The sequence below is a fragment of the Canis aureus genome, chromosome 2 (genome assembly GCF_053574225.1).
Source record: "Canis aureus isolate CA01 chromosome 2, VMU_Caureus_v.1.0, whole genome shotgun sequence".
NCBI classification, from domain to species: Eukaryota; Metazoa; Chordata; class Mammalia; order Carnivora; family Canidae; genus Canis; species Canis aureus.
This window is the reverse complement of record NC_135612.1, coordinates 63,268,734-63,281,499: the sequence shown is the minus strand read 5'-3', so window position 1 is coordinate 63,281,499 and position 12,766 is coordinate 63,268,734. Positions and strand designations below refer to the sequence as shown.

At 55.6% G+C, this 12,766-nt stretch overlaps 1 protein-coding gene and 1 long non-coding RNA gene across 3 annotated transcripts in view; both read right to left on the bottom strand.

Annotated features, from left to right (window-relative positions):
* Window positions 1-301, bottom strand: part of FAM53A (family with sequence similarity 53 member A) — a 33,333-nt gene extending 33,032 nt beyond the window's left edge. The window contains exon 1 of the mRNA XM_077876634.1: window positions 170-301. The gene's annotated coding sequence lies outside the window, so the exon portion shown is untranslated. The remainder of the gene's footprint in view (window positions 1-169) is intronic.
* A 4,641-nt stretch (window positions 302-4,942) lies between these two features.
* Window positions 4,943-12,185, bottom strand: LOC144300509 (uncharacterized). 2 transcript variants are annotated; one of them, XR_013367180.1, is made up of 3 exons: window positions 8,377-11,360; window positions 7,667-8,057; window positions 4,943-7,199 (listed from the first exon to the last, which is right to left on the bottom strand). It is a non-coding gene; the product is annotated as an uncharacterized LOC144300509 (long non-coding RNA). The 2 variants fall into 2 exon arrangements; XR_013367176.1 differs by lacking the exon at window positions 4,943-7,199 and having other exon boundaries at window positions 7,251-8,057; window positions 8,377-12,185.
* Between the last annotated feature and the right edge of the window lie 581 nt (window positions 12,186-12,766).

The following is a 12,766-nucleotide window of genomic DNA, read 5'->3' as shown; positions in this document are numbered from 1 at the left end:
GGCCAGCAGCCCCAACGAGCCGAAACGAGCCGAAAGCGCTCCGCGCCTGACAGCCGCGGGAACCGGCGGCCCAAACTCACGCGCGGCCTCGCGCGGGCGCACGGGCTCGGGGGCGCGCACGCAGGGCTCGGAGGCGCGCGCCGGTCGGGGCCGAGGCCGGGCCGCGTACCTGAGGGCGGCCGAGCGGCGGCGGCCACGGCCGGACGGGGGCAGCGCGGGAGGCGCCAGCCCCAAAGGCCGCGTTCCCCGGGCGAGAAGCCAAGCGCCTCCGCTGCGCGGAACGCCACCGGGCCGGCGCCCCGCCCCCAGCGGCCCGGCTCCTCGGCCCCCGCCGCAGCCGCCGCGCGCCCGTCAGCCGGCCTGCGCCCCGCCGTGCCCTCAGCGCCGCGCGCGGGGGCGGGGCCTGCGTGGGGGCGGGGGAGCGGCCTCTCGACGCCCCGCCCGCAGCTCCGCCCGCCGTCGGCCCGCTCGGGATCGCGCATCCGCGTCGGGCGGCAGGACTGCGCGTGCGCCGCCAGGCCCCACCCCGGGCCGAAGCCCCGCCCGCCGTGCGCTCTGCCTGCCGTGGAAGTGACGTTGGGGTACCGGGCGGCGGAGGCTGGCGGCGGTGGCCTGCGGCGGGGAGGGGGCGCGGCCACAGCCGGCGCGAAGGGTCGCTTAGGGTTCCCCACTCCTGGCCGTACGCTGGGGCGGCTCGGCGCGCAGCCGGTGAGCTGCCTGCGACCCGCTGTGTGACCTGGGGCAAGGCGCTCGCCCTCTCGGGTCTCCGCCCAGATCCGCCTGGAGTGACCGGCAGAGCAGTGGGAGCCGGCCGTGGTCCAGGGCCCCTCCCGTGGTCGTCTCCCTCCCCGCCGGCTCCCGCTCCCTGGGGCCGCCCCGGGGCGGCGCTCGCGCGTTCCTGGCGGGCTGCAGACCTTCCTGGGCCGGGAGGGGCCTTTTGGGACGGTGCGGTCGGTCCGGGGCTCCTCCGGGGAGGCCCCAGGCTCTGCATGGGGGTGTAGAGAGGGGCCAGATAGGAGTCAGAGCTCCCTGCCTGTCCGCTCTGCGCTCCCCTCGGCCGGGACACCTGGAGGCAGAGGGCCATGTTTAGGGAGAAAAGGGAGTGGCACTCGGGAAGGGACCCAGAGGAGGAGCGAGCATGAAGCACCCAGCATCCTGGGGTTGGGTTAGAGAGTGTCAGGGATGCAGCTCCCCGACCTGACGGGAAAGATATGGCCTGGTGTCCTCTGGAAGAGCAGGAGGCCCCGCGGGGCTGGCGCAGGGGCAGAGCCAGCAGCACCTCAAGGCCTGCGGGCAGCTGCTGGGACGCAGGTGCTCCGGCCATTCCCATAGGCAGGCCTGCAAAGCCACAGAGGTCTTCACTGCTGTCCTAGGGCTTCCAAGAGTGGATGGGTACTGGCCAGGTTAGCCAAGGATGCATGGGTCTGTGACCCCGGCCAGAGCAGGACTCATACCTGAGAGCACCTGTGCCAGGACAGGGGAGCTGGACCAGTGACACCTCAAGTCACCAAAGCCTGAGATGAATCAGGTTCAATCCACCTGCCCCTCAGCCTTTACTGGGATCACTGTGGAAGAAGAGAGACAGACAGCCTGTGCCACTTTTGAGTAACTTCTCTCATCGGGCTTGATCTCATAAACCTGAGAAGCGTTTCAGAGCCCTCCTGCAGCCAGGGCCCATGTTGTGGGGACAGAGCAGTAGAGCAGAGGTCACAGTGGGAGCCTCAGGTTCAGGGCCAGGTTTCTTGCTTTGCCAATGGATGGATGCGAGTTCCACCTGCCATGGTTTTGTTGAGGGGACCCACCCCTGGCTGGGTGTCAGGCCCCTGCTATGTGAGAGCCATGGGAAGGGTCCAGCCCTCCCCCCCCCCCCCATTACAAGAGAGCCAGCTGAGCTTAGAGCAGAGGGAAGCCAGAAAAAAAAAAATGAGACCTTAGGTCAAAGGAAATGTGTTAATACATAATTTAATCTATTTGCCTTTAGACCAATGCCAGCTAAAATGCAATTTTTATTTTTTGTTGTGTTTTTGGAGGAAGGGACCTTGAATAATGTGTCCCTGAAGGGGTAAATGCAGAGATGCTGCACCGCTTCTCACCCCTATGGGGCTGGACCTTGGGGCCTGGATTCCCCAGGACAGCCAGGGACAAACAAAACAGCCTTGACAGCTTGGCAGAGTGGACTGAACCTGGACCATAGGCGCTCTGAGGCTGAGGCCCCCTGGGAAGGCACCCTGGCTCCTTGGCACCTGCCTCTGCCCCTGGCAGGGAAAAGCCAAGTTGTCCTTGATAGACCCCTCCCTCCAAGGAGAGGTTGTCCACTCTCTCTGGGGACATGGTTTCCTAGCTCTCTCCATGTCAATCCTCTCATGTGACCTTTGACACAGGAATGAAAACCGCATTTGCAAAGAGGCCAGGGCCCTGCAGGTCAGGGTCATAAACCCCAGTGTGGGGGCGAGGGGCCAGGGGCCTTGTTGTAGCTGCCCCCAAACCCCACACCCCCTGCTGCTGCTGCTGCTTCCTCTGCTCAGGCCTCAGTGTTCCCAGGCATTCGGCTGCCAGCTCCCCCCACCACTCACCAGCCCTTACCCCTCACTGGGGGACATAGTGGGCCCACTGAGGCCTTGCCAGGCAAAGGGAGAGATGTCCCAGCTTGCCGGTGGCCATCACCTGACCACCACCTGCCAAAACTGCCAAGCACCAAACAAGCAAGAGTCAGGTCACTTGGTTTTGAGCACCTTGCTTCCAACTGGCAAGTATGGGAGGGACCCAGAGAGAGGGAGCTGCAAATGGGGACATGAAGGCAGAGTGCCTTTCAAGTGACTTGCCCCATCTTATCCCAAAAGGAGCCACAATATAGTATTTTCAGCCATTCATTCACTGTGCTGCCATAGGTGTTCACAAAAGAAGTCTTACCATCCATTAGTGTGGGGGACACTTGGCAACTCCATGTTATACTGGCTCCCTTGTTGCGGGACTTATCAGAGCCTTCAATCTGCAGTCAGTGGACTGCTGTAAGGAGATGTGGAATGCAGCTTTGCCAGAATTAAGTGAATTTCTGATCCCAGAGCATCTCTCATGCTGACTTTGAGGGAATCGTTTTAGAAATGCCACAGGGATAGAGGAGAGAGAGCAGAAACAACTCACCTGACTCGGGAGCTAAGCTCCAGGAGAGAGAGGAACCTGGGATGCCCCGGCCTGCCCTCGCTCCTTTGCTGTCCCCAGCATTCATGGAGCAACCTGCGATGCTGATGCGAGGCTGGGTGCCTGTCAGCATTGACGCCACTGACGCTACCTCTTTGCAGAGCGTCCTTGCATCCAGTCAATCCTGTGTGTGCTCATTTCCCACTTTACAGATGAGAAAACTGAGGCCCAGAGAGGTTGTAACACTTGTGCCAGAGGAGGATGCAGAAACCAGCACCCGGCTGGATGGCCACCAGAGTGGGGAGGGAAGTGCGCTGTTGTCTGGGCTACGAGAGGGCTTGGCCACAAGTCCAGGGCACCGAGCACACACCTGTGCCACATGCAGACCCTAGGGCCTCCCTCCCGCACCTGCCAGCCCTAGAGCTGTGGTCCTGGCGGGGAGTGGACATAGGAGCTTAGGGGCTGGGCTGTGGGGTGACCCTCTGGGGTAAGGACACCCTCCAGAGCAGGAGCACCCAGGGAATGGCAGTAGTCTTGATTTGTCTGGAGGCTCACAGGGAGCCCTTGGACAAGGGCCAGGCAAAGGCCCTGAAGCAGGTGATGCTGGGGGCCCAGGTGGCAGGGGCAGAGCCCTCAAAGCTGAACAGCCATCCAGAGACACCCACACAGGCTGGCAGCGGGCAGATGTGCGGCTTTACCCCAGCCATGTCTCTGCCCCAAGGGTTGGCCCTCGCCCCCCCTGCAGCCCAGAATCTCCAGGTCACACTGACAACTGCAAAGATGGAAGAGCCCAATGCCTCACGGAGTGTCCCCAGTGCACACAACTGTGGAGGAGGTGCCATTGGCAAGGCCACTAGCAGAAACTGTCCCTGATCACTGACTAAAAGGCTGCGGGAAGCTGCCACACACACTAGAGCAGCTATCAGCTCCAGTGCTCGCCCGCACCTGGGGGCAAGCAGGAGCTGGGGCACCCTGGGCAGCAGCCGGCCTCATGCACAACCCTGGTGTGGTTCATGGCAGGGGAGGGGGGGAGGCGGACCTCACCATGAACAGGAGCAGCTCCATGTGTCCACGTGGCAGGGTTCTTGTGACCCAACCTGAGCCATGTTGCTCCTGCCATCAAAAGGATGGCAGCCATTCCCGTCACTTTCCCACAGGCTTGCTCAGGAGTGTTTCCCTTAACATATGTGTATGGTTTTCATTTAACACGTTTTCCCTTAACACATGTGTATGGTTCCCCCTCCTTACTTTGACGAACTTCCTGGCCGTTCTCCATCGCTGACACGAGGCTGCCTGTGCTTCTCCCTAATGACTTTTCATCCTCTCCCCCTGGGAGCAAAAGAGGTAGGAAAATAAACTGCTTACCTGCGGGAGCTGGACTGGGGCCATCAGGACTGAGAGGCTGCAGAGCTGGGGAGCTGCCAGGCAGCAAGACTCTAAGGGGAGGAGGGTCTTCAGAGGGATGGAAGGACCCTAACCAAGGGGCTCAGAAACACGCAGAAGTGAAGCAAGGAAGAGGCAGACCCTGTCCCACGAGGGGGATTTCAACATCCTCCTGGACTGTGGGCAGCAATTATAGAGCAGTGGACATAAAACAGGAAGGATGCCCTGCTCGCCACCACCGCCAGCCAGCAGTTTCATCAGAGTGCTTTGCCCTCCCACTGGGAACCTGGGTCACCACCTCTTTAACACACCTTGAAGGATAGAAATCCCACAGAGGAAAAAAAAAAAGAAAAGAAAGAAATCCCGTAGAGCCCATCCTCTGACCGCAACAGACGTAAACAGGAAGTTAGTAGCAAAAACATCTATGTGTAAAGATTTTATTTATTCATTTGAGAGAGACAGAGCAGGTGCAAGTGGGGGAAGGGAGAGACAGGAAGAAGCAGGTTCCTCACTGGGCAGGGAGCCCAACGCAGGACTTGACCCCAGGACCCCAGGACCGCAACCTGAGCCAAAGGCAGTTGCTCAACCTTTGAGCCATCCAGGTGCCTTAGACTATTTTTAGAGCAGTTTTAGGATTAGAGTAACACTGGGAGGGAGGTGCAGAGGTCTCCCATGTGCCGCCATCCCCCCCAACCTACACCCAAACCAGAGTGGGGCATCTGTGATGGAGAAGTGTCATCACCCTGAGGCCACAGACAGCGTCAGGGTCACCCCCTGGGGGTGCACGCTCTGTGGGTTTGGGTGAACGCATCATGACAAGTGCCCACTCCCACAGTATCCCACAGCGTGGCGTCACGGCCCCCAAAGCCACCATCTTCCACCTGTTCACCCCCTCCTACCAACCCCGACCACTGCTAACCCAGTCACTGTCCCTGGAGGTCCGCCTCTTCCAGAAGGCCTCACAGCTGGACTCACTCATTTTTCATATTTATGTGATAAAGAAATGATGTGGCTTCTTTTTTCTGGCTCTATTTGTTCACTTTATGATTACCGAATCATAAACAAAAGGTACTAGGGCATCAGCCTCAGGGACAGAGGTGTATCAGGCCCCTGGGCAGAAGGCCTGGGTTACACCCAGCGTTGTGGAGCATCAGCTGGGGTCTGGATACACCAGCTCCCCCTAGTCAGCCTCAGGGCTCAGGGTTCCAGGGTCCTCAAATCAACCCACTCCCTCTGCCTGCCTTCCCTGGTGCTGGTTAGACTTTGGCCAGTCTCCTCTCCCTGTCCCAAAGGTGACAAACCTTTTCCAAAATCCTCTTCTGATATCTTTACATTTAAATCTGTAACATATCTAAGGCTACCTAGGGCCAGCCATGCTCCCCGGGGGTGGGTGGGCTAGCCCTGTCCCTGTGCACCCCCTCCCCCCCCGCACATGGCCCCTTCATGTGGGGCAGCCGCCACCATCATCTCTACTCTCCTTTGCAGCCGACATTTTGGCCGGTTGCCCTGTGCCTGGTGAACGAGCTATGCAGGCCAGCCAGAGAGGTCCGCCAGCGGCCTGCGGCATCCTGGGCAGCAGGGACGGGAGACCCCAGCCACACAGGCCCAAGCAGGGGCCAGACTGTGCAGGCGAGGGTTCTCAAGCCACTGAACAGTGCCCTCTATTTTTTTTTTAAGACTTTATTTATTTATTCATGAGAGACACAGAGAGAGAGAGGAAGAGACACAGGCAGAGGGAGAAGCAGGCTCCATGCAGGAAGCCTGACGCGGGACGTGATTCCCAGGTCTCTGGGATCATGCCCTGGGCTGAAGGCGGTGCTAAACCACTGAGCCACCAGGGCTGCCCATGAACGGTGCCCTTTAAACAAGCAAACTGCACAGCGTGTGGGCAGAGCCCCCAGCTTGTGAAGTCGCCCTTAGCCTGACTTTAAATCCTTGCTTCCATGGCCTGAGGCAACCACCCAGACACTGCCTGTGTCTGTACGTTATGTCCCTTTGGCATCTCGGACCACAGAGGTGCCCTCTGTCTGGTCTATACTGCTGAAGGAGAAGGGCCGAGGGGCCTGTCCCTGCAGAGGCCCACGGCCTGGACATGGCTGTGTTCTCTGGGCCAAGTCTGGCACAGTCTCCTTCGTCTCATTTCCTGCCCACCGGCAGTCATTCCCAGGGCCTGGGTTGGACTCCACTCTGACTCTACAGGTCACACTACGGTGCTGGCGGGCCAGGCCGAGGCGGCTCAGATGCCAGGCAGTGCCACTGGTGCCACGAGATCTGAGCAGCCACTGGCACCTGGTGCCTGTCAGGCTGCACATGCTGCGCAGACAGTCCAATTCCTACTTCTGCGCTTATCAGCTAGAATCCTGGTGCCCCCGTGAGAAGTAAAGCATCCCCCACACTGAGAAGGTGCTTTAAGACCAGATGACGCAGGCCACTCCAGACCGTCTCCAGTTTTATTCAGGGGAACTGGCTGACAGGACATCGGGCAGAGGATGATCCATGGCAGCTGCAGTTTTTCTCTGAAAATCCACACCTGGAATGCCTGGGTGACTCAGCGGTTGAGCATCTGCCTTTGGCCCAGGATGTGATCCTGGGATCCAGGATCAAGTCCCACATCAGGCTCCTTGCAGGGTGCCTGCTTCTCCCTCAGCCTATGTCTCTGCCTCTCTCTCTTGCTGTATCTCTCATGAATAAATAAATAAATAAATAAATAAATAAATAAATAAATAAATAAATAAATAAATATCTTTAATAAAAAAAGAAAAGAAAATCCACACCTTAGTCCTGGACCTCAGAGAGCACGGGGACACACAGAAGGGTACTGCGGTGCAATCGGGGTAACTGCACGCGCCTGACAGCTAACTGTAAGGAGACTTTGGGCATGACCTGTACCCCAGGAGGGGAAGGTTGTCATCTCTAACAGATTCCTGGGGGCACAGCCAGCCTCCTTGCATTCTGGCCTTGGCGGGCATTTCTCAGGATGTCTATCCATCTCCAAGGGGCCCAGATACGTCACTCACTCCAAGAGCACTCAACCAGTGAACAGGACAAAGGGCCAGAGATGGAGCCAGTGTTGTCAGCAACCCTGCAGACCCCGTGGCACGGTTCATCCAGGTCAGACCAGAGACTGACCGTGCCCTCCACTCACCGGCTTTCAACAGAGAACTGGCTCTCCTCATCTTCCAAAAGTGGTCCATTCCTTGCTTTTTCCAAAATATCGTTAGAAATTTAGGAATTTGAAACATTTTGATGGGTTTTAATCCGTTGCAATCCTTGTCCCCATCGAAGATCAAACTGTCCCAGTTTGGGCCAGTGTGAGGGTGGGTCTCTTCAGGTCACTGCTGAGTCTTGGGGTGCGACCTATTGGACTTTCAACACAGGGGTGATTGCCATGATGCAATGCCCAGATTCATCACAGACACCCCACGCCTGGGGTCAGCCGTGTTTCCAAGAGTCCCTTGTAGTGATTAACCGTATTTCAAGACCACAAGATGGGGCAAAGGATGGTCACCACACTGGACTAGTCACTGTTTCTAGAGCTTCTCAGCACAAAGAGTGGGAGGGGAGATAAAGATGACACAGATTAGATATGGATATGGATAACTATAAGCTAGTTATAGATTATAGGTAAGATTCAGATCAGATGTAGATACGATCCAGACATAGACTAGATACAGTTACATGTAAATGAGACACAGATACACATCACACACACAATCCCTGGTAGTCATTCATCTCTTCTCTATTTCTCTAATTTTGCCTTTTTACCATTATATCAAAGGAATCACTTTGGACTGGCTTCTTTGCTCAGCAGGACCCTCTAGGGACTCCCTGGGGCTGCATGCATGGACAGCTCACCCCTTTCTGTGGCTGAGCAGGATCCAAGGTCGGCTGACACCACCCCAGGCCAAGCGCTCACTTGCTGAAGGGCATCTGCATTGTCATTCCCGGTTTGGCTATTAAACATCCATGGTGCCTCCTGGTACTTTCCACGAGGATCCAAGATCACAGTGCTCTTCTGGAAGCACCTGTCCGCTGGGTGCATGTGTGTCCTTTCCCCTACATGGAGGACATGGGAGATCCTGTAACTACTCCCTGGGTTTCCCCAACAGTGTCAGAGCGTTATCACTACAAACATGATCCTCACATCTGCTACCCTCCCTTGCCCTTTCCAACAGCCGCCGGAGCAAACACCCAAGTGCCATGCCATCTCCACCGGAGCCTCACTGTGTCTTGGCGCTACAGCCAACAGCACATGTTGCACAATGATTGCTAGGAAAATTGTGTCGTGATCACGCTAGCCGTCAGAGCTCATTTTCCAGTAGATTCCTCAGGAAGGGCTCCCGGGAGCAGGTTCTCAGCATTTGGGGTTCTCCCATGTGGATAACAAGGCCCTGTACCATTTATATTGTAAAGTTGATTTTTCTGGGGGCACCTGGATGGCTCAGCCAGTCAAACGTCTGCCTTTGGCTCTTCAGCTCAGGTCATGATCCCAGGGTCCTGAGACTGAGTCCACATCGGGCACTCTCTCCCTCTGCCCCTCCCCCTACTTGTGCGCTATCAAATAAATAAAATCTTTAAAAAAAATAAGTTGAGTTTTCTGGATATAAAATCCTTGGTGCACATTTTCTTTCTTCAAATCTCTTAAACACGCTACTACTCTATCATGTCCTAGCATAAGGTCTTTTTGTCAAGAAGTCTAACAACCTAACAATGCTTTCCCTTATAAATAACGTGCTTTTTTCTCCAAAATGTCCAAAGGATTTTTTGTTTGTTTGTTTAAAGTCCAGTAATTTTGCTAGACTCTGTCTTGGTGTTGGTCATTCTGGGCCGATATTTTCAGGAATGTGGTATGCTTTCAGTGTATGGTTTTGAATCTTTTGTACCTTGGAAAAGTCTTTGTGGATGGTTATTTGCCCCTAGGGTCATATCTGGCAAGTTCAGAGTACGCTCTGACCTGGGAACACAGGCACTGATGTAGGCAGTCCATGCTGGGATGCTGCGTGCTGCCCCAAGCACTCGTAGTTTCACTGTTCACCTGCTCAAGGGCACCTGGGCCGTCTTTTTTGGGGGTGCTACAATTACAAGCACAGTGAACATTCACATACATGTTTTTGTGTGAACGTGTGGTTTTACCTCTGCGATTAATACCCAGGGTCACAAGTACTGGGCTTTCACGGTGGCTATATGTTCAGTTTTTTTTGTTTTTTGTTTTTTTATTTTTTTTTTTTTATTTATGATAGGCACACAGTGAGAGAGAGAGAGGCAGAGACACAGGCAGAGGGAGAAGCAGGCTCCATGCAGAGAGCCTGACATGGGACTCGATCCAGGGTCTCCAGGATCACGCCCTGGGCTGCAGGCGGCGCTAAACCGCTGCGCCACCGGGGCTGCCCTAAAATCATCTTTAAATAAAACATGCAGACCTGCTGATCAAATCCACCAGCCCAGCTTCAAAGACAACAGCCCAGCTGTTAACGTGCAAGGCATTTTTAGTTGCTAAGTACTGTGATAGGACGTTCCTAGCAGGCTTTCCAAATTGACCTGCATGGAATAAAAAGTCCTCTGTTGATCCGAAGAGCCACCCATATGGGTCCAGAAAGCCAAAAAGTGCAGCCTTTTGGTTCAGGCAGAGACCTTAGAGACTCCATCGACCTCTTCCCACTCAAGGGAAAGGATCCTGAGAGACCAGCCAGAAACAAGAATGGTTTTCCAGTGCACAAAAAAAGGTAAGCTGGGGCACATAGGATGACAACCCTGATAAGCTGACCACGTCTATGCACGGGGAGATAGGAAAATGAATCACCAATGGAAACGAGATAGCAATCAGCCTGCAATTGTGAAGAATTAATCATGCCCGACAAACTTAATTTAGTTCTGACACTTCTTGGTTCGATGTACAAGAGTCAAGAATAAAGACTACTCAATCCTAGCCTATTGGTTATTTGTAACTCATATAGAAAATACTAGATTATGTTAACAGCATTAAAAGGCAAGAACTAAAGCCTGAAGATTGATTTCCTTGTTGCTTAAGAGCATTCCAAGAATTTAAATGTGAAGCAAAACTGGTAGCCAGAATGATTCTTCTAGAACCTAAATCAGATGTCATGTCCCCTGCTGCCCTGCCCGCCTCACTCAATAAAGCCCAAGTCTACATGGGCAACACCCCACTCCCCCAGACTCTAGCTGCCTCACCCTTGTCAAAGACCAACCCAGTCCACCCTCTGACCATGAATTAGGGACAAGTGCCCCAAGATCCCCAAGTCTCTCTTCTCAACACCAGCTGGAAGGCCAGAACCTCCTTTTCAAGAGGGGCTCTCCTGGCCTGGAGTTCCTCAGTCTGAAGACCTCTGCGTGAGAGATACCTTCCTTATCTGCTGTTCCCAGCACCCCCTACATACATGCACACACATGCACATACATGCAGAAGGTACACATGCACTCATACAACAGAGACGCACACACGTGCACTCATGCACATACAGACATGCATACACATGCACACATGCATGTACGTGCACAGAGGCACACACGCACATACCATGCACGCACACACACAGACAGGTCACAGCAATGGGCCAGGCCTGGACCCCGCTGTTCAGAGTGGGTAGAGGCACATGGGGGCCTCTGGCAATGCAGCCCCTAGACTGGGCCTGGTCCTGCCCCATCAGGGGGCTCCATGCTTCAGGCTCTGCCTCTGGGCTCCTGGGTCCACCCTCTGAGTCACTTTTTTCACAAAAGGCAGCCTGCATGGCTCAGCCGGTTAGGCAGCCGGACTTGCAATCTCGACCCGCTGGAGCCACAGGCCAGCTAGGCACTGAGCATGGAGCCCACTGGAGATTCTCCCCCTGCCCCTCCCCACCCTCCCAAGGGAAGAGAGAAAAGCAGGCCATGTGTGCCTCGTCCTCCTGGTGGAACAGGAGGGTCGAGGCCCCAGTTCACTCCCTACCTGTCCCCATCAGCACACACCAGCAGCTGACAACATAATTCTTTCCAAAGTTTTCTGAGCTGCCCACGAGGCCTCCTCGGGCTCGGTTCCTTCAACAAAAGCTGACAGCACGGGCCTCCCTGAGCTAAGCCCGTCCCCCGAGCCACAGTTTCATCACAGAGGACACCTCCCCGGACGTCCCATAGGGCCAGCCTTGGCGAGCACACATCTAAACAGGAGCCTTGTGAGGCCCCAGAAAGCTGAAGGCAGTGGAACCCCCTGAGTGCAACCCCCTCACACCCAGCCCTCCCTGGGGTTCCCCTCGTTCCCCTTACCCTTCAGCCTGAGCTTTGGGGGGACGCAGAGGGGCCTGCAGTGCCACCTAGGATTCCTGCCCAGACCATCCAGGCTGTCATCCTGCACATCCACCCCACATGGTGAACTCTGTCGCCACATGGCCAGGACCCACTCTGCTCTAGTTCCTAATAATCACACACCTTCCCAGGTCTCCTCAAAGCCCCAGAGGCACCCACCAGCACTTTCCTCCTCACAGCCCCACCAGCTCCAGCCCAGCTACAGTCTCTCCCACATGTGAGGATTTTGCCAGTAGTCTATACACCAAACTCCTACTCTCAGGGCCTTTGCACTTGCTGTCTTCTGAGGCGGATGTTCCTCTGAGAGCATGTCTGTCCAGATGCCACCTCATCAAGCATCTATCAACTAGCCTATAAAAAATGGCAACTTCCCACCTCCCAATCACCCCAAACCCCCCTGCCCATCCCCGCTCCTACCCCTTAACCTGACACTGTATTTAGTCTTGTCCCCATTAGAGCATAGGCACAGACTTCAGAGCACCCAGTCTCCTGCAAGTCTCTGATGTCTACTAGACCTGTGCCTGACACAAAGCATGGGCTCAACAAAGTGAACAAGGAAGGGTTCCTGCCCTTTTGAAGGACAAAGCTGCCAAAACTCATCCTTTGCTTGAGGCAACTTCAGCATCACTTCTGAAGGACCATCCTCGGGCACATGGCCAAGTCTGTCAGCAGAATTTCCAGGGTTCAAGAGCATGGCTAGAGAAAACAAGCAGTGGTCAGGGCTGCCCCTCGAGACCCAGGTCTGATGCTCACCCTGCTCCAGGGCAGACTGCACAGCCCTGGTCCATCTCAGCAAACAGGGAAAGGCCCTGCCACCCCAGTTGCCAAATAAGCATCAAACTGAGGTCCACCTACTTCCTCCATGAGTCCTGGGTCCACGCAGAACGCGACCAGGCTCTGCAGTGATGGGAGATCTAGATGTGGCTCTGGCCTGACCAAGATCCCCCAT